Source organism: Boleophthalmus pectinirostris, unplaced genomic scaffold (genome assembly GCF_026225935.1).
Source record: "Boleophthalmus pectinirostris isolate CB_2022bp ecotype Guang Dong unplaced genomic scaffold, ASM2622593v1 HiC_scaffold_9, whole genome shotgun sequence".
NCBI classification, from domain to species: Eukaryota; Metazoa; Chordata; class Actinopteri; order Gobiiformes; family Gobiidae; genus Boleophthalmus; species Boleophthalmus pectinirostris.
This window is the reverse complement of record NW_026571541.1, coordinates 28,834,495-28,860,080: the sequence shown is the minus strand read 5'-3', so window position 1 is coordinate 28,860,080 and position 25,586 is coordinate 28,834,495.

Below are 25,586 nucleotides of genomic sequence, written 5' to 3'. Positions count from 1 at the left end.
ACAATATCAACATCGTCAACAATTATTGGAGTACAACATCGACAGTCGTCAACAGTTATCGGCGTACAACATCAACATCGTCAACAGTTATCGGCGTACAACATCAACATCGTCAACAGTTATCGGCGTACAACATCAACATCGTCAACAGTTATCGGCGTACAACATCAACATCGTCAACAGTTATCGGCGTACAACATCAACATCGTCAACAGTTATCAGCGTACAATATCAACATCGTCAACAATTATTGGAGTACAACATCGACAGTCGTCAACAGTTATCGGCGTACAACATCAACATCGTCAACAGTTATCGGCGTACAACATCAACATCGTCAACAGTTATCGGCGTACAACATCAACATCGTCAACAGTTATCGGCGTACAACATCAACATCGTCAACAGTTATCGGCGTACAACATCAACATCGTCAACAGTTATCGGTGAGTTTTAACTTTTCAAAGTAACGTTTTTCATCCTCAACATTCAGTGACTTGGAGTATGATGATGAAGTCATGTCAAAACAATTAAATGCAAAACCTACTTCAAAATAAGAAGAGTTATGTCAGCTGTCAACACAAAAGAGCAGCCTGACTTTTTCCCTACCAGCCACTGCACACGTGCGGAAAAGCCGGATGTAAACAAAAACTACGTCAGGAACATCCCGGGTAACACAGTAACATCTCCAGTTTCACATTTAACGTTATTTAATGTTATGTTATTTTAATTATTATCTATTCTTTTTTTTTTCCATTTGTTTTTTTTCCCCAGCCTGTTACCGTGTGGACAGTGGGGTGACAGGGTTGACACAGACAGACTCGTCCCTCTCTCATTCATGCCTATATTGTCCACACAACAATATCCCAACAGTAAATGCCCCCGACAAAAGCACAGGAGCTGCACCCACGGGGGCTCAGGTGTACGCGGCAGCATTCCTCTGTTTCCGTGACAATGGCGAGCCGGCGAGAGAGGGGGAACACGCTGGAACCTGGGCCCGTGGAGGAGGGAGGAGGGACAGTCAGCGGCCTCATTAGAACAGAACAGAGTGTCGCCTCCGCAGCGCCCCCTGGGGAGAGCGCAGGGCACGGGGGACTTGTTAGGTGTGTCGTAAGTGTAAAGGTAACACATGGGCTGCCCCGGAGAGAGAGAGAGAGACAGAGAGAGGAGCAGAGGAGCCGAGGGGGACAGGGAGGGACGGGTGAGTCCGCGGGGGCGTCAAGAAGCTACAGAAACGCTCATTAAAAAGCGTTCATTTTAAAAGGAGCTGTATGTAAGACTTTATGTAACATAGATGTGCTTAAAGGGCCAAGACTACGCTATTTTCTGATCTATGTTATAATGTTGTTTCCTCATTATAAACACAAGAGCTCCACTGTGTTTTTAAACTTCATACACTTTCACTAGAATCATCAGAGCAGAGCATTTTGAGCTTTGTAGAAAGATTAATAAACCAGGATTACTCAAACATGCGTGAATGAAACAAAACACAACTCCAGGTCTGTTTTTGAGGAGGTAGAAACATTATAACATGACTTAAAGCTCATTAAATCTTGCATAATATAATATAGGACCTTCAGCATTTACTATTTTATTCTACTAAATAAAACCCTTGCTCTTTTTCTGCTTTAAATATTTGACTTTTTATTAGTAAGTCTGGGAGTCCCTGCTTAGACTGCTGCCCCTGCAACCCCCGGATACGCGCAAGAAAATGGATGGATGGACTTTTTATTACCATTTCTCTCTTGTTTTCATATTGCCATTGTGAAATTTGTAAGTATTTTCCTTTGTGAGTCAATAATGTTAAAGGTCTAAATCCAAAATGAACAAAATTAGAGCTTCTGGGGCTGCAGCCTCAGTTTGACATCACTGGGGTCTGTAGCAGAGCTGGGGACTTGTAAGTCGTGACTTGGACTCGAGTCAGACTTGAGTCACTATTTTTAGGACTTGAGACTTGGCTTGATAAAATGGACTCGACTTGGACTTGAAGGTCAATGACTTGGGACTTGGGGCCTGTGACTTGAGAAGACTTTGCATAAAATAATATATATGTTTTTATAAAATACTTTTCTCTTTACAGTTGATAAATGTGGCACTGAATTTTACTGGAACAAACTGCAACATGTCGCTTCCACTTCTGTTTGTTACTTTGGATGGAACTGAAGTTCTGTGATATGGTATCATCAAATGTACTACAGTAATATACAGTACAATACAGTATAATACACTTTTAAATCTTAATAAAAAAGGGGAAAAAAAAAAACTGATTTCTACAACTATAAATACTCATATATAAATATACCAGGACTTTTTAAGGACAATTTATTTTAGAATTCATATAAATTGCAAAAATCTAAGCTCTATTTGCTACTTTGGTTTAAAGACTTGAAAGTAAAGACTCAAGACTCCACTTGGACTTGCCTCTATTTGACTTGGGACTTGACTCAGACTTGAGATCAAAGACTTGAGACTTACTTGAAACTTGCAAAACAACGGCTTGGTCTGATCTGTGTGTACCCTGTAGTGTAGCGCTGTGTCCAGCAGCAGCGTCTCTCTTCTGTGTGTGTGAGGAGGAGGAGGAGGAGGAGGAGAGCACAGTGAGTGTTGCTAATGGCGTATTCCCCTGAGCTTCATCAAACACTTGTACATTTAATTGCTGTCAGATCTCTGCACAGCACCTGCTGCACCTGCTGCACCTGCCGCATGTACACACCTGCGCCTGGCCTCTGCAGGTACCATTTATCAACCCTGATCACACAAGTGGCAACACAGGATATCTGACAACCTGTGGATCACTGAACTTTCTCAGAGACAGTTTCAACTTGTACAATAATATACTAGAATGTTTAGACATGGTTTAAGGTGCTGCTCATTTGTATGGCCTAAAAGAACGTATTAAAAAAAAACAAAAAAACTGTCATTCCTCTTTTGCATTCTTACTATCCTAAATATTCACCATGATCAGTTTATAATCTTGTATCTCAACTTTCAGATAATAAATATGCTGTATAATTAGATGCAGGCAGTGCACACAGGGCCAAGCTCCATCTCATGGTCCCCAAGATGAGACTGAGGCTGTTTACACATCGCTGGGTATGTTGAGAAACAAATATTTCCCTCTGTTTTCTGAAAACAACATTGTGCACATAGCATCGTTTTCAAAAAAGTTTTTGTTTACATCAACCCGCATAAATATGCAATCGAGCGCCGTCATAACTACACCAAGCCTCTGGGCGGCACCTGTGTTAGATTCAAACCTGTAGCATTTATTTCATTACAGTTGTAAGTTTTACTCAAAAAAAAAACTTGAAAAACGTGCATTACTGAGTGGGCTCACCTCTCCACAGATCTGTTAAAGAAGTGGTAAAATTGCTAACCTCCGAGCCTCATTTGTCTCTGATCATGGATATGAAACATCGGCTTTGTGTGCAAATACAAACACATGAAAAGTGTTTGCACCAGGAGAAACACGACTGCTGCTCTGATGCTCCATGATCATCATCAGAGCAAAAGGGAAACACTGGCCGCACTTTCAACGCATCAACTCCTACAACTCCATTTATCTCACTTTATACGCAAACGCAAGACCATAGTTTTCCATAATTTCCACTCTAGCCGGAGTTGTTAGAAAGATTCGTTTTCAGAGGTGAATTCCCTGTTTGCATGTAAAAAAATGGTACAAACGAAAGCAAATGTCTCTGTTTTCAAAAATACCTGTGTACGTCCCAACAGCCCCCACTGTGAATTGTGTCATCTTAAAATCCACTTTTACTCTCTGGCTTTTAACATCACTTGAGTTGTGTGGTCCTCTGTGTTTATTTGATTTTTATTTGATTTTTTAAAGTATTATAATGCTTTTTATTTATAGTTTTTTAAATTAAGATTCTTTTATGGTCTTAATTGTGTCTGTGCTCTTTGGAAACTGTCAAGATTATAAATGTACTACATAAATAAAGTCGATTGGATATTTAAAGTGTTGTGAAGTCTTCCTCGCCGAGCGCTTTCAGCACTCACCCCGCCACACACCCCTGATTGAACCCCACCCCTCACATGACTGCAAACAGACCCACCCCCCCGCCGCAGCCAATCCCCGCGCTCCTACACGTGTTATTGTTTTCAGCCCTCAAACCGCCAACCTGTCTGCAGCGGCCCATCTCTCCCACGCTCACGCCGGGCCCTGAACGCAGCATGTGAAGAGGGGAGCGCGCCAGGATCACTCAGGAATGTGCTGGCCTTGTTTTCCCAGCTGATGCACCAGGCCCCAGAACAGGCTCAGGTTTGTCACGGCTCTTTGGGAATGTCTTTCACCTGGATGGAGTGTGTAGACAGGCCCAATAATCTGTGACGGCGCGAAGATACGAGGAAGAGGAGGCTCGGAACATCAGCTGGAGGTGGAGGACAGGGACGCGCGTGGGTCAGGAACGGGAATATTGTCAAGTTTTCAGTCGTTTTTCAAATTTTCCACCAAAGATTACACTGTGGGCTATGGTTGGACAACCCTAAGATGCATTTAAAGGTGCAATGTGGGACTTTTCTGGCTTGGTTCTTCGTTTCCTTTGGGCTGGAATGTTCCGCAGTTTATCTTACCAGTTTTTAAACACAAGCAGCAGATGACAGGTCAGATCTGTGCGGAGGCAAGCCCACTCACAATAAGAAATAGGGCTGGGTATCATTAAAAAGTTGCCAATACGATACAAACCTCGATACATAGGCCATGATATCATACATATCTCGATACACAGGCCACGATACGATACATATCTCGATACACAGGCCACGATACGATACATATCTCGATACACATGCCACGATACGATACATATCTCGATACACATGCCACGATACGATACATTCAGGACAATATTTTCATTAACCAGTGGCATATAGAAGGAAGCGCAGTCCATGTGGTGTATGCAAGAGGACACGGTCTGCGCAGCATGGTTTAGTCCTGGTTAAATCCTGTTTTAATCCTGCCTTAGACCTGATTTTAGTCCTGGTTTTAGACCTGGTTTAGACCTGGTTTTTAGACCTGGTTTTTAGACCTGGTTTAGACCTGGTTTTAGACCTGGTTTAGACCTGGTTTAGACCTGATTTTAGTCCTGGTTTAGACCTGGTTTTAGACCTGGTTTAGACCTGATTTTAAACCTGGTTTAGACCTGGTTTAGACCTGATTTTAGTCCTGATTTAGACCTGATTTTAGACCTGGTTTAGACATAATTTTAAACCTGGTTTTAGACCTAGTTTAAACCTGGTTTAGACCTGATTTTAGTCCTGGTTTAGACCTGGTTTAGATCTGGTTTAGACCTGGTTTTAGACCTGGTTTAGACCTGATTTTAGTCCTGGTTTAGACCTGGTTTTAGACCTGGTTTAGACCTGATTTTAGTCCTGGTTTAGACATAATTTTAAACCTGGTTTTAGACCTAGTTTAAACCTGGTTTAGACCTGATTTTAGTGCTGGTTTAGACATGATTTTAAACCTGGTTTAGACCTGATTTTAGTGCTGGTTTAGACTGATTTTAAACCTGGTTTAGACCTGATTTTTAGTTTAGACCTGGTTTAGACCTGGTTTAGACCTGGTTTAGACCTGGTTTTAGACCTGGTTTAGACCTGATTTTAGTCCTGGTTTAGACATAATTTTAAACCTGGTTTTAGACCTAGTTTAAACCTGGTTTAGACCTGATTTTAGTGCTGGTTTAGACATGATTTTAACCTGGTTTAGACCTGATTTTTACTGGTTTAGACCTGGTTTACTGGTTTAGACCTGGTTTAGACCTGGTTTAGACCTGGTTTTAGACCTGATTTTAGTCCTGGTTTAGACCTGGTTTAGACCTGATTTTAGTCCTGGTTTAGACCTGGTTTTAGACCTGGTTTTAGACCTGGTTTAGACCCGGTTTAGACCTGGTTTAGACCTGTTTTAGACCCGGTTTAGACCTGGTTTAGTCCTGTTTTAGACCCGGTTTAGACCTGGTTTAGACCTGATTTTAGTCCTGGTTTAGACCTGTTTTAGACCTGGTTTAGACCTGATTTTAGTCCTGGTTTAGACCTGTTTTAGACCTGGTTTAGACCTGATTTTAGTCCTGGTTTAGAAGCATGAGAAACACAAGAGGAGGCGTGGCGTATCTGAGAAGTTCACGCCGCACACTGGAGGAGGCACGGTCTGCGCGGTGAACGGGAGGGGGGTTCGAGCTTTCACCACCCGGTACCAAACTGTATTTTATTTGTTTTACTTATTTATTGCTATTCTGATGATTTTGCTCTTATTTTATTTCACTCGTTTTATTATTTTAAGACTAATATGAGTAAATCTGAGCGTTTATTTTATCATTTTATTATCATTGTTGTTATTATTATTATGTATTTGCTGTTGTGTTATTGAGAGTTTAGTGGGAGAACTACTTTAAAAACCTGTGATCGATTGGGCCAGTTTAGTTTTATAGTTTGAACCTTCTTCTTTCTACTGTTCATATTCTGTCCTGATAATAAATCCACAGAGTAAATCAGCGCCCGTGTGGAAATGACTCGCTCGGTGTGAATGTTGTAAATGTGCCAGAGCGGTTCAGCCCGAGGCGTTACAGGAGGCTCAGGTGTTACACTTAAACTCGCTCTGGTTCACCTCGACACTGACACTGACACTGACACTAGTGCTGCTGCTGCTGCTGAACACAGGCTCACAAACAGGACCGACCGGAGAGATGGGACCATTCCACTTCATCTACAAGTCCAGACACGAACGAGTGCGGCCCGCTACTCCCCAACACACACACACTCTCTGACAGACAGACAGACAGAGAAGAAAGAGAAGAAAGAGAGGGAAAGGAGGGAGGGAGATGAGGAGAGAGAGAGAGAGAGGAGGGAGAGAGAGAGAGAGGGAGAGGAAGAGAGAGAGAGGAGAAAGGAGGGAGGGAGAAGGAGGGAGATGAGAGAGAGATAGAGAGGGAGTGAGAGAGAAGGAGGGAGAAGGAGAGCGGGAGAAAGAGATAGAGAGAGGGAGAAAGAGATAGAGAGAGGGAGAAAGAGATAGACAGACGGAGATAGAGAGAGAGAGAGGAGGGAGAGAGAGAGAGAGAGAGGGAGAAGAAGAGAGAGAGGGAGAGAGAGAGAGAGAGAGAGAGAGAGAGGAGAGAGAAGGAGAGAGAGAGAGAGAGGGAGGGAGAAGGAGAGAGAGGGAGAAAGAGAGAGAGAGGAGAGAGAGAGAGAGAGGAGAAGAGAGAGAGAGAGAGAGGAGAAGAGAGAGAGAGAGAGAGAGAGAAGAGAGAGAGAGGAGAGAGAGAGAGGAGGAGAGAGGGGGAGGGAGAAGGAGAGAGAGAGAGAAAGAGATAGAGAGAAGGAGATAGAGAGGGAGGAGAGAGGGGGAGGGAGAAGGAGAGAGAGAGCGGGAGAAAGAGATAGAAAGAGGGAGATAGAGAGGGAGTGAGAGAGAGAGCAAGAGAGAGAGAGAGAAAGAGAGAAGGAGGGAGACGGAGAGCGAGAGGGAGAAGAAGAGAGAGAGGGAGAGAGAGAGGAGAGAGAAGGAGGGAGATGAGAGGGAGAAGGAGGCAGAAGGAGAAAGAGAGGGAGAAAGAGAGAGAAATAGAGAGAGGGAGGGAGAAGGAGAGAGAGAGAGCAGGAGAAAGAGATAGAGAGAGGAAGAAAGAGAGAGAGCTAGAGAGAGGGAGAGAGAGAGGGAGGGAGAGAGAGAGAGAGAGAGGAGAATGAGAGGGAGAGAGAGAGAGGGAGAGAGAGAGATAGAGAGAGAGGGAGATTTTGATTTTTAACAGACCTTTATTGTGTCTGTCAAAAAACATTTACACTAAATTGCATCCACACCTCGTGCTATTTACATAAAAATATTGACATTACATACACATACTATTTACACTATTTACACTATTTACAATATTTACAATATTTACATATTTACAATATTACAAAAACAGGGGTCCAAAACAGAGGTGCCCCTCCTTTACAGAGGCCAACACCCCCCCAAAGCCCCAGCGCTCCTCAAATCCTTCCTCATCGTTGTTCATGGAGTAGAGGCCAAACTCCAGCCTGAGTCTGACCTGCACCATCCTGACAAACAGACGTCTCACACTGACCAGCTCTGAGTCTGCAGCCTCCTCCTCCTGCTCATGTACACACACATCTTGGCCTGTCCTATCAGGAAGCTCAGGAGCTGGCCCCTCCTCCTACTCCTCACAGAGAACCTGAACCCACACACAAACACCTGTGCATTAAACACCTGCCCCACACTCCTGAACACTGCCCCCAGCAGCTGGAACAACTGTGTCAGACGCACACACTCCCAAAAACAGTGGAACACAGTCTCCCTGAGCCCACAGAAAGGACAGTCCTCCCCCACACCACTGTTCATGCGATGGACCAGGGAGTTGACTGCCACAGCTCCATGCAGCAGCCTCCACTGCAGGTCTCCCTGTCTCTTGGTGAGGGGGGGTTTGTACAGAAAAGCCCCAGGCTGGACTGAGGGTGGGAGCCAGGCCCAGGTGAGCTCTCCACACAGTGTCCGGGCGAGCACATAGTCTGTGATGGTTCAGGGCCTGGACCATCAGTCTGTAAAAAGTCTTTCCTGAGGCTGCTTCCAGGGAGGCAGACACAGGGCAGGACAACAGGGGGCCAGTGGAGTCCATGAAGTCGGGACTCAGGATGACGCCAGGGAAGGGGTCAGTAGGGTCTGGAGACAGTGACCTGGAGCTGAATCCTCTGAGCAGAGTCCATTCCTGCTCCTGTCAGCCGCTGCCTCCAGTGACACAGGAGCCGCTCCAGGGTGCGATCAGACCTCAGGCTCAGGTGAGTGGCCAGAGTCTCTGCGTTGTTCAAATCAGGTCTAGTTCTCTCCAGCAGCTGCTCCAGTGTGAGGACCCCCCCTGAGGTGAAACGGTCACGCAACGCAGGCTGCACCCAGCCAGGATAAGCCAGGGGCTCCTTTAAGAGCCAGTGCAGTGAGATGTTCCCCTGCCTCTGCTTCCTCAGCATGTTCCACACAGAGAGCAGGCCACGATAGAAAGGAGGGAGGGAGTCTGGTCGGTGGTCAGAGAGAAACAGAGAAAAGCCCAGTCCCCATGCCCTCTGCAGGATGGACACAGCCAAAGGTCTCCACTGCAGCTCCTCTGGACCTGTTAGGAGCCTCTGAAGAAACTGCAACCTGAATGCAGCTCCCCGACTGGCCAGATGGATGAGTCCCTGTCCACCCTGCTCCTTTGGGAGGTGGAGCACCGCTTGTGGAACCCAGTGCAGTTTGTCCCAAAAGAAGTCCACGAGGATTTTCTGTATTGCAGACAGGAGAGAGGGAGGTGGGTCCACACACATAAACTTGTGCCACAGGGCAGAGGAGACCAGGTTGTTGATCACAAGCACCCTCCCCCGGTAGGACATCTTGGGTAGAAGCCACCTCCACCTGTTCAGACGGCCTTGGACATTCTCCACTGTCTCATCCCAGTTTTTCTTAAGACTGCCAAAGCCCAGAAAACCCCCAGATATTTAAAACCCCCCAGTGCTCCAAACTAATCTACCTGGCAGTGTGACACCCTGCAGCCCCTCCCCAACCAAAATGGCCTCACTTTTACTCCAATTAACCCTGGCACTGGAAATCTGGCCAAACTGCTGAACTATGTGAGCCACACAGTCAATGTCCCTCTGTGAGCTCACAAACAACATTACATCATCAGCATAGGCGGAGACCTTAAAGGGGAACGGACACCCGGGGATCTGTGCCCCCTGCAGGTCTGACCTGAGTCGATGTAGGAGCGGCTCAATGGCCAGAGTGTATAACATCCCAGACAAGGAGCAGCCCTGTCTGATGCCCCTCTCCACACTGAAAGGAGCACCTAGACCCCCGTTAATCTTCAGTACACTCATGATGTCACTGTACAGCGTCCGGATGTAAGCGATGAAACCAGGGCTGAACCCAAAAGCGGCCATGGTCCGCCAAAGGTACTGGTGTTCAACCCGGTCAAACGCCTTTTCCTGGTCTACTGAAATCAGACCCAGGTTGATGCCCAATGAGCTGGAGACCTCCAAAACATCCCTAATTAGTATGATGTTATCACTAATGAGCCTGCCAGGTACACAGTAGGTCTGGTCCATGTGGACTATGGAAGCCATTGCTTCCCGGAGCCGGGATGCCAGAACTTTGGACAGGATTTTATAGTCCGTGCAGAGCAGCGACAGTGGCCTCCAGTTTTTCAACAGTTGCAGGTCCCCCCTCTTTGGCAGTAGGGCGAGCACTGCCCTGCGACAGCTCAGAGGCAGGCGGCCACCCTGCAGACTGTCCCTGATGACCTCCAACAGATCCTCTCCCAGTACGTCCCAAAAGGCCTTATAAAAATCTGCTGAAAGACCGTCTATTCCGGGAGCTCTGCCTGTTTTCAGGCTCCTGACAGCAGCGGTCAGCTCAGCCATGGTCACAGGAGCCTCCAACTTCTGATTCTGCTTTGCGCTGACCTGAGGCAGACCGTCCTCAAACCGCCTCCCTACATCAGCGCTATGATGCAGTTCAGATGTAAACAGTTTTTTATAAAAATCGGAGGCATGACTCCTGATCTCTGAGGAGTCTGTGATTAGGCTGCCCCTGTCAGAGCGCAGCGAATGAATGACTTTCCTCTGACCATTCTTCTTCTCCAAACTAAAGAAGAACTGAGATGGAACATCCATCTGGGAGAGGTCCATATGTCGGGACCGGACCAGAGCCCCCTGTGCAGAGGTCCCTAGCAGGCTGGCCAAAGCCGACTTTTTTGTTTTGAGGGACTGTAAACACCCCCGTTCTCCTGTAGACTCTGCTAAAGACTGCAGTTCTACTACCTGAATCTCCAGCTCCTTCACACGCCGGGCCCTGTCCCCTGTGACACCATGAGTGTACTGCTGACACAGCTGTTTGATCTGGGCTTTACCAAAGTCCCACCACTGCTGCAGGCTGGCAAACTGTGCTTTACAGCTCCTGTACGACTCCCAAAACAATCTAAAAGCAGATATAAAAGATTTATCGTGTAGCAACGAGGTGTTAAAATGCCAGTACGCACTACGAACACGGACATTTGAAATATGTACATTACACACTGCAAGATTATGGTCCGAAAATGCCCACAGGACTAATGTGAGCTGACGTACAGGCAGACAACTGGTGTCTGAGACAGTACACACGGTCCAGGCGAGCTAGTGTCAGTCTATCGTCCTTACAGTGTGACCATGTGTACTGCTTGTCACATGGATGCAGAGTCCTCCACACATCCTCCAGGCCGTGTGTCTCTATGAGCCTCTGCAGCCTGAGGGAGGAGGCAGGGTGGGGCTCACGTTGGTTCCGGTCCAGTTGCGGCTCTGTAGTACAGTTCCAGTCTCCAGCCACAAACAGGAAGTCCCCAGTGTCCTTACAGCTCCTAATGCACTCACACAGAGTGTCCATCACAGTCAGCCTTTGTGCTCCTGTGCATGGCATGTACACACACAGGAAGAAAACTACAATGTTCTCAAAAAGAGCACGCACCTGCAGCACACGCCCTGCCACCACCTCCTCTGTCTCCACGGTAACGGGCAGAAAACTCCTGGAGAAGAGCAGCCCCACCCCTGCACTGCAGTTGGAGCCATGACTGAGAAAAACCTGTCCACTCCACTCCCTGCTCCACTCAGCCTCTGGGTCAGGAGTGCTATGGGTCTCTTGCAGCAGTACCACGTCCAGCCTCTTCATCTGTATAAGCTGGAAGAGGCTCTGTCTCTGGAGAGAGGGAGAAAGAGGGAGAGAGTGAAGAAGGGAGAAAGGGAGAGGGAGATAGAGAGAGGGAGAGAGAGCTAGATTGAGGGAGGGAGTTAGAGATGAAAAAAGAGAGCGGGAGAGAGAAGGAGGGAGAGATAGAGAGAGAAGAGAGAGAGAGAGGGAGAAGGGGGAGAGAGAGATGCAGAGAGGGAGAAAAGGAGAAGGAGCGAAGGATACTGAGAAAGGAAGAAGGACAGAGAGAGAAGGAGGAACACAGAGCTGGAGAGAGGGCGAAGGAGGGAGAGAGATAGAGAGGGAGAAGGAGAGAGAGAGGAAGAAAGAAAGAGGGAGAAGGAGAGAGAGAGAAGAAGTAAGAGAGAAGGAGGCAGAGAAAGCCAGAGAGAGGTAGAGAAGGAGCGAGAAGAGATACTGAGAAAGGGAGAAACGAGAGAGAGATTAGGAGGAGAAAGTAGAAAGACAGAGCTGGAGCGAGGGAGAAGGAGGGAGAGAGAGATGCAGAGAGAGGGAGAAGGAGGGAGAAAAAAAGCAGGAAGAGAGGAGAGATGGGACGTACAAGCGTAGACTTTCACAGACACAAAGTTTTCTATCTCTGCCTGTTGCGAAAACGTGGAGGACTTGGCGAGCCGACGCTTCCATTTGTGGCGACTCGACGTTTGCCAGAACCACACAAGTTCGGAAATCTCAACAGAAAGTCCGTTAGCCGTCGGTCCAGATGCCAGGTTTACACAGTAATTATTATCTAAATAAAACACCAAACAGTTAACACACACACAAAGCCTCTTTAATGAGTCTCTGCTCTCACGTACATGTGGTCGTTGGCTGGTACCTGCTGATTCCCTCTGGATTACTCATCATTTGCTGACGGCTACAGGAAAAACACAAGGGAAAGGGACTGGCTCCGGTGTTCCAGGAACCTCCCGGACTAGCCGAGTCTCTAAAAGGATGATAACATTAGAAGAACTTGCAGGGTTTGACTCCCGGGTCAACCAGCCCGGGCCTCTCTGTGTGGAGTTTGCATGTTCTCTCTGTGTCTGGGTAAGTTATATCCAGTTTCCACCATGAAAATAAAAAAGGGACAATAGGTCACATCCTCCAGAAAAGGTAGTTCTCACCTTCCATTTCTCTCCAACAACTAGGTCAGGAATTGGAATACACTAGACAGTTCGCAAAAACTCCGGAAGTGTGAGTTCAGGCACCAGCCAATCAGAGAAGAGTCATACATTCTGTGTCGACAATGATTCCCGAGATCGAGGATTTAAAGCCAGAACAAAGAGAATGTTTGGTGAATTTTATCAAGGGGCAAGACGTTATTGCCCTTCTTCCTACGGGATTTGGGAAAAGCTTAATATACCAGTTAGCCCCATAAGTGGCGCATTACATATGTCATATCCAAATAGTCGCAATTGGTTAAATAAAGATGAACTCTTTCTTTTACAAAATATTGTAATATTATGAACAACCTGGAACTTTAAGAAAAATGCAATTTCAACACAATGTTTTAACATGAACTTGTGTGCAAACAGAAATAAGCACTTGACGTCCACTTCTCTCATTTTTTGCCATTTTGTTGATGAGGGTGTCACGGTCAACAGTCAAAACGATCGTCCTTTAAGAGCGTTTGGAAAGAGGCAAGTCTTCATTTGTGCTGCTCTGGTGGGAGGGGCCACGTACAGAGACACTGGAGACGCTGTTATGATAAGCACTGCAGAAAATTACTAATATTTTAATAGAAAATATAATTAAAACATTTTATTAGAAAATCAGCTGAGGGCCAGATTAAAGGTCTTGGTGGGCCGGATCTGGTCCCCAGGCCATATGTTTGACACCCCTGCATTAGACATTTTGCAAGAACCTTGGAAGTGCGAGTCCAGGCACCAGCCAATCAGAGAAGAGTCATATATTCTGTGTTGGCAACGATTCCTGAGATCGAGGATTTAAAGACGGAACAAAGAGAATGTTTGGTGAAATTTATCAAGAGGAAAGACATTATTGCCCTTCTTCCTACAGGATTTGGGAAAAGCTTTATATACCAGTTAGCTCCATTCGTGGCACATTACAAACATCATGACCAAATAGCAGCGATTACTTAAATAAAAAAAAAGTACCCGCCTACCGTCAAGTGAACAAATTCTAATGATGTGAGGTCAGACGGTTTCTACAAAGTGAAACCGGCTGATGAATCAGTGCTAGCATTTGAGATGTGGCAAAATTTTCTTGAATTTATCCAAATCATAACAGAAGTTCTCACCTTTCATTTCTCTCCAGCAACTAGGTCAGGAATTGGAATAACTAGATGGTTTGCAAAACCCCCGGAAGTGCGAGTTCGGGCACCAGCCAATCAGGGAAGAGCCATACATCCTGTGTTGGCAACTATTCCTGAGATCGAGGATTTAAAGCTGGAACAAAGATAATGTTTGGTGAATTTTATTATTTAAGGGGAAAGACGTTATTGCCCTTCTTCCTACGGGATTTGGGAAAAGCTTAATATACCAGTCACGTCCACATAGCAGCGATTGATTAAATAAAAAAAGTACCCGCCTACTGTCGAGCGAACGAATCCTAACGCTGCGAGGTCAGACGGTTTCCACAAAGTGAAACCAGCTGATGAATCAGGCTAGTTCTTACCAAGACTAGCTCAAGATCAAGAGATGGTTCCCCAAGTGCGACTCTGAGGTGACCACTACTCCTGACAGGTTGCCCCGGCAGCGTTACAGGACGAGTGAAATGCAGAGGACAGATCTCTCTACAGGGACAAAAAAAGTGAAAAGTGAAAAGAGGAGTTGTTGTGCACAGTGGGCCAGACTTACCTCTCCGTGAATACTTGTGTGTTGACTTGTCCTTGTACTTGTGCACGACTGCTCTTTGGAGAATAAATATCTGGTCAGATGGAGCACCTCAGACGTGACAGCAGATGCAGCGGACTGGCCCGCACTCGCTGACTCACCCTATGGGCCACCCACGGCTCTGTGCACCCAGCTAAAGTCACACACTGTTTCCACGACAACCATCATTTATGCCTTCAAAACAACTTTTTCTCTCATATTTTTATGGAGTATTTTTTATTCTCCCTTTGAGTATGAAGTGGACACCAACAGCATCTTTAGGTGAGAGAAGAATGTGCAAAATATCAGACCAAGTGGAATGAAAAGGATTGTTGAAGAGGCCTATAAGTGTAATGAAGTGAGCTATAAGAAAATACTTGTTGCATTTAAAAATCTTGGTACATCAATGTGATATATTTTTCTTTTTCCTCTAAGTGACCATATTTGTTTACATTCAGACTCAACTGTCAATCACACTCATCTGAAAACAGGGAGATTTCGCTGGAGCTCAGACTCTTTGTAAAGAACTGAAAAAGTGTGGGATCCCAGGAAATGGCTGGTTTACTCTCCGCTAACAACAAACGCCATGCTAAAAACATATGTGGGACACGTTTCCAGTGTAAATGTAGTTTATTTGCATGAAGCATGTTAGGCTATGTTCAGACTGCAGACTGAAGTGACTCAAATCCAATTTTTTGGCCCCTATGTGAACTGTATCTGATCTTTTAATGACAGTCTGAACGACACAGATCCGATTTTTTCAAATGCGACCCAGGTCACTTTGATATGTGCTCCTAAAACCGATACATATCCGATCTTTTGACATGCGACTTCAGTCTGAACAGCCAAAGTGCATTCATCTGACCTACATGTTATCAACAAGACACAAACGTCACTATTCTGCGCTGAAATAGGCAAAAATTGTTAATGAACTCACTGAAGCGAAGCACATCGCCACTCACCACTCTTGGCTATATCTCCACATCCACACATTCCTTTCAATGTGCTGTCGCTGCCGCTGCCCCACAAAACGCCACGGCCAAAAACCTCGTCCTTCTCCTTCTCAAGCTCCTCCTCAAAACAGGTAAATTGTACATGTTCTGGCTCCGGTACGAGAGGAACTTTAAAATCTCCAGGTGCTCAATGCTGCGTCCATGTTTGGACAACTTCCATAAACACAGAGACGCTCACTGCTGTTGATGTCATCGTGTCCTCCAGTGCACATGCGGGACACTTTTGGGCTGTTTTACGTTCACACTGGAGATCATATTGGCAAAAACATCGGATTTCACAAAAAAATACGAATTGAGCATTAAGCCCTGCAGTCTGAACGCAGCCTTATTGTCAGTGGGCCTACTGTCTCTTCTCCTATAGAGCTCGATCAGGATTGTGTGTGTAATCCAGTCCAAGTCTCTGTAACAGTCCAGAGAAGTTTATTTTTTTACTCTCATCTCTTTTCCCAATGATAGCACTTAGTATACACTCACTTCTGGTTCAACATTTGTAAAGTTAACCCTCTCAGGCTCAAATTAAATTTTAGTAACAGGAAAAAATCTGGTATTTGGGGAAAATGATCATATGGGTTATTAATATACAATCCTGACCTTTTTTTTGAGAGAGACCTTCACATCCAATGCGTTCTGGGATGTTACAGATTTGCAGCATTGGTCCGGTGTCGTAAATTAACACTGAAGACTGAAAATGATATGAACACTAACTTTATGTGTTAAACCACTTTTCATAACAATGAAAACATAAAGCACAGTGTAACAGCTTTACAGTGGCAGAACAACATCACTTTTTCATGTGGTGCTCCAAGAAACTAATTTTTATCCTTTGTAAACAACAAAAGTACTTTGCTCTTCTGGCAGGTCGTTTGCATGAAGCCCTTCTTGGATGGGAAAAAAGGCTCCTGAGTAAAAAAATCTCATAAAATATGGATTTGGAGTAAGTAGGTAATTGGCGTTTAGCTGTTGCAAATCTGCAACGCCTGCCTGGAGAGGGTTAACAGAAAAACAGCCAGCAACAGTAGAACCATAGACTTTTATGTTTATGGTTATGGATATACCATAGACTGTATAAAAAAGTGGACTAAGCAAGTGTGACATCACCCACAGTGTTCTGCTCCACTCAAAGGGGCTCGTGATTCTAAGCGTTTCAAGAGCGAATTTGAAGCCAGGCTCTAGATTAGGAATAGGATTTTTTTTGATGAACAAAACTGTGAAAAAAAAAAAAGAAAACAGGATCATGTAGAGTGGGTTATTACAAACATTTTAAGACCAAAATAACAAGCAACAATATTCTAATGGAAGTCAATGGGAGCCAGAGTCAGAAAAGCCAGAAAATCACCTTTAATTGCAGCAGCTTTTGGTACGTTTTGGTAAAGAATCATGAAAAAGTTCAATTTTTTTTCATATATTTCATTCATCACAAAAGGTCAAACCCATTTATTATACAGACTCATGACACACAGAGTCAAGAGTCACTCACAACTTCTTATTTGGAAGGCAGTGGCTAGCGCATTAGATATGTCCATTTATATGTACAGTCTACGGGTTATGCATAGTTATGGTTATTAGACAACCACTGAGTGACATCTGTGGCTTTACTCAGCTAAATATTTGGTCACTGGATCATCCACAGCTCCGTCAGGTCTCCATGTCGCTCCTGAGCGACATATGGATCAGCCGGCCTGCCTCCATCGGCTTTTACCAGAGTAACTGTAACGCCTCCACAGAGTGATTGTACAGACCGACACTTCCAAGATTGAATTCAGCCGAACCTGTCACTTTTTTCAGCATCCTCCATATTTAAAAAACAAAAAATCTCTCCTAAAATGTGCTAGTTTAAGCCTGTTCACACACAGCTCCTCTTTTGCCTCAGCTCCCAAGAAAACGGCACAACTTTTACAAACTTTGAAAGAGTCTATACAACACACTAATGTTATATCATGGAACATTGTAGGGAAAGCAATAACATCTCCATGGATACAAGTAGGTTTTGGACTCTCCCAAAGTTCAGAATAGCTCATTTTTGACCTAAGTACAGTACTTTTACCGCTTTTATTTCATTACCTTCTCCACTGAACACAGCCAGTGCAACATCTGAAATGATCCGAGGAGGAATAACCAAAAGTGACTCATTTTCCAGCACTTTTTACCAGCAACATTTAGATTTCTACTTCCTGTATTTACCTTACCTCCTGTTGTGGTTGGAACCGGGCTCCACAATACCCCCACAAGTACTTTTCATGAAAACACAGTCCTTGGAATAACACAAACCTCGCAGGTGTTCAGACCTCAAGTACAGTTCCACCACTGTAACTCTAATAATACTCAGGCGCAGAAATGGAAAAAAAGCATAAATCACCAGCAGACAGGAGTGACACGGAGCTGGGTGACCGGCCGTAGCCCATTCTTACGTTTTATCTGACTTCCTACTGCCACTTCCTGTTGGCGCTTCCAGATTCTTGTGCGACCAGGAGAACGGAGCCAAGACCTCACTTAAGAGAAAGTCAGGACCTTTGGATGAGTGAATGGGAGGAAGTATCTGCAGAGTTACCACCGCGCCACGTACTCAGAAAGCACAATAATAAAAAATACGTGCGTTACTGGATGTTTTTTACGGAAAGCTTTGGTTAGCTCTTTTTTTTTTTTGCTTTTTGTTTTGCTCGTTTTACGGTAACTGTTATGCAAAGTGGACTCTTGAACGCGTCACTCTTGTGTGTCACGAGGCGGTGTGATAAATGGGTTTGACCTTTTGAAATGAAATATATGAAGAAATATTAAACTTTTTCAGGATTCTTTACCAAAATGTACCAAAAGCTGCTGCGATTAAAGGCGATTTTCTGTTTTCGTGTTCCGGACATTCTGTAAGTGATGGGAAATGGTCTGATTTCCTCTTTTCTCCTCCTCTCCGCCACCTTCTTCTCTCTTTTCTTTTCTTTTCTTCCTCTCCTCCTCAGCTCTCCGTCTTCTCCTCTCCAGATCTCTCCTCTTCCTTCACCTTTCTGCTTTCCCGTATCTTCTGCAATCTCCTCCTCCACTCCTTTTCTTCTCACCACTTCTCTTCCTTTCCCCTTTTCTCTCCTCGCCAGATCTCTCTTACTCTCCTTCTCCTCTCTCCTCTCCAGGCTTGTCTTCTTTCTTTCTCTCCTCCTCTCCAGACCTCTCCATCTCTTCTCCTCCCCAGCTTCTCCTCTCTAGACCTCTCTTCTTCTTCTTCCTCTCCTTCTCCTCTCTCCTCTCCAAACATCTCTTCTTTCTCTCCTCCTCTCCAGACCTCTCTTCTTCCTCTCCTTCTCCTCTCTAAACTTCTCTTCTTCCTCTCCTTCCCCTCTCTCTCTCTTCTGTAAACCACTCCTCTTCATCTCCTCCCCTCTCTCCTCTCTAAACCACCCTTCTTCCTCTCCTCCTCCTCTCCAGACCTCTCCATCTCTTCTCCTCCCCTGCATCTCCTCTCCAGATCACTCTTCTTTCTCTCCTCCCACTCTCTCCTCTCTAAACTTCTCTCCAAACCTCTCCTCCTCTCATCACCCTCTCTCCTCTCTAAACCTCTCTTCTTCCTCTCCTCCTCCTCTCTAGATCTCTCAATCTCTTCTCCTCCCTCACTGCTTCTCTTCTCCAGATGTCTTCCTCCCCCCTCTCTCCTCTCAGACCTCTCTTCTTACTCTCTCCTTTCTAAACCTCTTTTGTTCCTCTCCTCCTCCTATCTTCAGACCTCTCTTCTTTTTCTCCTCCGCCTCTCTCCTCTCCAGATTTCTCTTCTTTCTCTCCTCCTCCACTCCAGACTTCTATATTTCTTCTCCTCCCCTGCTGCTTCTCCTCTCCAGACGTCTCTTTTCCCTCTCTCCTTCTCAGAACCTCTTCTCTCCTCCTTTCCTCTCCTCCCTTTCTCCTCCTCTCCTCTCTAAACCTCTCTTCCTTCTCTCCTCCTGTCTCCTCTCTAAACTTCTCCTCCTCCTCTCCAGACCTCTCCATCTCTTCTTCCCCTCCACATCTCCTCTCCCTCTCTCCTTTTCAGAACCTCTTCTCTCCTCCTCCTTTCCTCTCCTCCCTTCCTCCCCTCTCCCCTCTCCAGACCTCTTCTCCTCCCCCGCTTCTCCTCTGCAGATCTCTCCTCTAAAGGACCTCTCTTCTTTCCCTCTCTCTCCTTTCCAGATCTTTCCTCCTCCTCTCCTCCCCCTTTGAGGAGGAGGAAAGGTCTGGAGAGGAGAGAGGGGGAGCAGACCTCTCCTCCCCCTCTCTCCTCTCCAAACCTCTCTTCTTCCTCTCCTCTCCTCCTCCTCCTCCTCCTCCTCTTCTGCAGGCCTCTGTGTTGCTTGTTGGGACAGCTGCTCAGATGATCGGGGCTCTCCGCAGGTTCCTGCTCCACTTTCTGAGTCAACACAACACCAACGTGAAGCAGAGCCGAGCGAGAGCCGCACCACCACATGTGAGCTTCAGAGCTTCAGGGTTTGACTGTAAATATACACGAGGCCTTTAGAGAAGGACTGGACAAAACAGCTGCTATAATGGAGCTCAGTTCATTTGAAGGTACTTTTTATTGGATTGAGTTCAGTTTTGTGGGTAGGGGTGAGTTCATTTAGTCAGGCTGGTGCCAACTAGTGCCTCTGCTCTATTTCATTTCTCTCCAGAGACTAGATCAGGAATCAGAATACACTAGACAGTTTGCAAGAATCCTGGAAGTTGTAGACTGCGCACCGACCAATCAGTGAAGAGCTGTGAAGCCATGACGTCAAACTCAAGCGCCTGTCTGCGTCTCTTTTGTGGTACAGCACAACAATAAACAAAGCGGTCGAGATGGATGTAGATGAAGACATACATTCTGTGTTCAATTCCCAAGATCGAGGATTTAAAGCTGGAAAAAAGAGAATGTTTGGTGAATTTTATCAAGGGGAAAGATGTTATTGTCCTTCTTCCTACAGGATTTGGCGCATTACATACGCCACGACCAAACAGCAGCGATTGGTTAAATAAAAAAAGTACCCGCCTACTGTCAAGTGAATGAATCCTCATGCTGCAAGGTCAGACAGTTTCCATGAAGGCTAGAGTTCAATTAGATGTCTTATCAATAATATTTTGAGGTATAAAGTTAAAGATGCATTGTGTAAATTTTCTGGTAGAGGGATCATCACCTGTTGGTCACCGTGGGGAAGTTATTGCTTTGCCTAGAAGGTTCCACAGTATGGCATTAAACCCAGCTAAGAAACAGCTGAACTGCAGTGTGAGCAATAGTGAATCGTGGATATTTTGAGGACTAAGTCAAGTTTTGGGTTATTTCATGTACATAGTATTTCAGGTAAAACAGTGACATCTGACCCTTAAGATCCTTGACAAACACTGGCACCACTGTGAAATTATAAAGAAACATCAACTTTTTAACTTTGAAATTAATTTTACCAATTTTAACAATCTTAAATTCTTTTTTAAAGTGTCTTAACTGCACTAGAATTTGCCAGGACCATAAAATGTTCACGCAGAGCGAACACAAGAGGCGCTACTAGTGGTTGTTGTGTTGTTCCTTGGTACAGGACGACTCTGGGTCAGTCCTCGTTCTCTTATAAAGGAGCCAGACTGTGGAACGGTTGACCAGCTCATTTAAAATTGGAAACCGATAACAAGAAATTTAAAAGGAAATTTAAATTATTGTATGTTTCCAATCAAAAATGCATCCACTGAAAATGTGCTGCATATATTTTATCTGTATGTAACTTATGTGTCTTGTATTCTCTGTTTTTATGCGTGTAGTTTATATTTTTATATGGACAGGTGTTGAAAACTAACATTTGTGCTAAAACACTCAAAGCAATGCATCTGGCTTTTCTAATGTGATTGTGATGTCCTTAAAGGTTGTATAGAGGATTTTCCAAGGAACGAGAAATCCAGCGACTGTTTGTCCTTTTTCAAATGTTGCGCATGCGTGAAACCACCCCCCCTCCCCTACAGCTCCTACGTAGAAACGCCTCCTCCCGCCTCCTCTTTACGCCAGAAACAGGTTTGTTTACAGCCGGTGAGCTGCACATGACTTGTAAACAACTAACTACAGTGTTGGTTAGGCAAGACGGAGAAGTGAGGAGCGGGGGGAGCGGGTGTGCGGACATTTCGTTCGCGGACGAGAAGTGAGGAGCAGGGAGAAGAGCGGAGCAGGGAGCAGGGGAGAGGAGAGAGGAGAGGAGAGAGGAGAGGGGAGCGGTATGCGGAGATTCCGTGCCCGGAGAAGTGAGGAGCAGGGGGAAGAGCGGAACGGGCAGCGGGGACAGGAGCAGGAAAGGGGTGCAGAGAAGGTTGCGCGGAGATTCTGTGCGAATGAACTAGCTACAACACGCAGCAGCAAGCGGATTCTTTCTTTGCCTTGAAAATTACGTTTTCAGACATAGGATATCGCTTTCGTGTCCTGAAAAACGTTTGTCTAGCTCTTGGAAATAAAGTACGTTTTCATAATAAGCAGAAGTGACCTGTCCAGGAGTAATTTGTGGACCAATGCGTCAGTCTTTAGACCCTGCGTCTGCTTCAGTCAGTCGCGCCATCGCTGGAATGAATCTTCAAGAATCACCTTAGTTTGGCTTCGCTGCTTTTCCCCTTGTCTTCTTCTTTCAGCGACCTCAAAAACGGACTTTCTTTTGCGGCGAACTGCTCCTGGATTCTTGTCTGCCATTGCAACAAACTTTGTGCGAAACTGCGAGGAAGATATAGGTCAAAAAAAAGCCGCTAAGAACTGTTGCGTTGGTGGAGTAAACAGCGTCTGTGCGTCTTGCGTCTGTGGACTGCGTGACAGACGTACGTAAACCACGTACCGGCGGCGCGCAGGCAAGTCAGTTACGCTAGAAACGTAGGGAGATTGATTGACAGCCTGTCAGCTAACAGATAACGAGGCAGTGTCGTTATCTATTGGCAAATGTTTAGCCCCACCACGTCCAGAGTTGATGAATTTTTTATTTCTCTTTTTTTTGGTCATCATAATTACAAGGCTACTGCACCTCTATAATGCTATCATTGACAATTTGAAACAAAAAAAAATCCTCCATACAACCTTTAATAAACATAAAAAAAAAAAAAATAATAATCTGCCACTGGTTTAAAACCCAAAGTGTGAAGATCATGCTGCTCTCTGATCGAATCACTTGGAATAAAACACAAATGAAAATATATGAAAAAAACATCTATACATTTAAAAATACTGATAAATCAACATTTCAGGTGTTATCATTTATAGCATTGGGGTGAGAAAAGCACAGTGGTTAGAGCCATAATCCACAATCATCCACAAACCCAAAGGTTGGAGGATCAATTCCCGCTTAGACCAAGTTTCATTGTTGTATCCTTAGGCAAGACACTTCACCCACCTTGTCTGGTATGAACAGGGTGCGTAAGTGTTAGGGTTGGTTGGTGGTTCTGTCAGTCAGCCCCAGGGCAGCTGTGGCTTCAGTAATATCTTACCATAACAGAGCAGAGAGAATGATCATCTGTAAATCACATGTTTATTCAATATTTTAACGCTAAATTAAAAATCCTTGTGGGCTGTGAATTGAAACGTTTAGATAAATGTTATTGTCATCTGAGCCGCAGTGCCTCTCCCCTCCGCAGACACTCCTCCTTCTCTTCTACTACAACAATATTTCATTTCTACACAAAGAAAGTGACGTGTGAGAGAGCGCACCCTGCAGTGTGGGAATGTGTCTGTTTGAGCAGGGTTTAGAGGAAAGCACCGGCACTGCCACGCCCAGGACTAGACCGGGACTATCCCAGGACTAAACCAGGGCTGCACCAGGGCTAAACCAGGGCTAAACCAGGGCTAAACCAGGACTAGACCGGGACTATCCCAGGACTAAACCAGGGCTGCACCAGGGCTAAACCAGGGCTAAACCAGGGCTAAACCAGGACTAGACCGGGACTATCCCAGGACTAAACCAGGACTAAACCAGGACTAAACCAGGGCTGCACCAGGGCTAAACCAGGACTACACCAGGGCTACACCAGGACTAAACCAGGAATAAACCAGGACTAAACCAGGACTAAATCAGGACTAAACCAGGACTACACCAGGGCTAAACCAGGGCTAGACCAGGACTAGACCAGGACTAAACCAGGACTAAGCCAGGACTAAACCAGGATTACACCAGGGCTACACCAGGACTAAACCAGGAATAAACCAGGGCTAACCAGGACTAAATCAGGACCAGGACTAACCACTAAACCAGGACTAAACCAGGACTACACCAGGGCTACACCAGGACTAAACCAGGACTACACCAGGGCTAAACCAGGGCTAGACCAGGACTAGACCAGGACTAAACCAGGACTAAGCCAGGACTAAACCAGGATTACACCAGGGCTACACCAGGACTAAACCAGGAATAAACCAGGACTACACCAGGGCTAAACCAGGACTAAACCAGGATTACACCAGGGCTACACCAGGACTAAACCAGGACTAAACCAGGACTAAACCAGGACTACACCAGGACTAAACCAGGACTAGACCAGGACTAGACTAGACCTGGACATGAGACCTGACTTGAGACTTCCAGCCCAACCATTAGAATAGTCAAGAAGCAGCGGTGAACCGTAACAAAGTAGAAATATAAAAGAACTATACTGAAGTAAAATTTGATTTATCTTTTTGTGTTTATTGCACTGAACATACGCCCTTACTGTGAGTGGGCTTGCATCTCCACAAACCTGACTCAAACCTGATTGTCTCAATGGAAATGTTGTTAATTTGGTTATAATATTCCACAGTAGGACATAAAATGTATCTCTCTCCATGGAGACAGTTCTGAAGTGTGGTTTTAACTTTCTATTTTCATGAAATCATGAAGGTGCCACCTCCAGAAAGTTACATGGTGTTGCCTTAAACATGTTTTCAAAGTTTGGACTCTTTAGATTTTATTTATAGGTTACAAGCAAAGAAGATTAAAACAGATAAAAGAGAAGAATCTCTAAATTAGTCTTATTATTTCCTCGACAGTGTAGCTGTAAAATGAAAATACTTATGTAGCGGTGTACAAGTTTGAGAGTGGTCAGACTGACAGAGCTCTGTGAGGAGGAGGCAGGGTCCATCTGGATCACGTGAACACCCCTCTCCACCACATCTCCTCTCCCTCTCTACTCCCTCTCTCCTCTCCCTCCCTTCTGCCCGGAGGTGAAGGGCCAGCGGGGTAAAGGTGAGCTCAGCCTGCTCGCCTCTGCTCGGCTCCGCTCTGGTTGTTCAGTAACAGGGGCCTCTAGAGCTGTGTCCGAGCAACCACCTCTCCCCTCGCTGCATTAGCAGACGCTCACTAATGTGCACACAACACCTGCTGCTGCTGCTGCGCCAACGCGGCTACAGGCTAATGGGCGAAGTGCATACATCATTCATTCATACATTTTTGTTTGTTTACATGCTTATAGAGGCTATTATTCTGACATATTATATCACTTAAAACAACTTAATATTGAAAAGAGGAAACTTTTTTGTGGAATTTCTATGTGACATTTTTGAACCCAAAAATGTTTATATATGTTCGTGGGCAGAGATGAAAGTTTAGAGGAAAACAGACATTTTTCTGAGAATTCAAGGACAATCCAGAATTACTGGACGTGCAGGAGCCAATCAGAATAAAACTTGGAGCAGGAATCTTCACGCTCCAAGTCACTCGCCAAAGGATTTCTGAATTAAATGGATTGTGCTTAATAACTAAAATCTGATTAATTACTGTTGTAAATGTGTCATTTAGATGGCTAACATGTGCACTAATGAATGAGTAATGGTTTGTTTAATAGGCACCGCACCCTGTTTAAGGCTTGTCATGGCTCTTCCACTTTCTCAGTTTCTTTGCTATCACTAAAATGAGCAGCTCTCTGGCATTTTCGTTTCATAAATATCGCTCTAGACCCCTGACAGAGTAAATTAATGATGAAAGAACATTGTTAGAACAAGGTTATGGCCCTGTCACACCTTGACAATTTATCCACCGTGTGCCGACGTACCAGAATTTCCCTAAAACGCTGGCATACACTGAACTCATCAGTGTCACAATCAGTGTTTTTTTTTCCAATTTTGGGCGTATACAGAGTGATTTG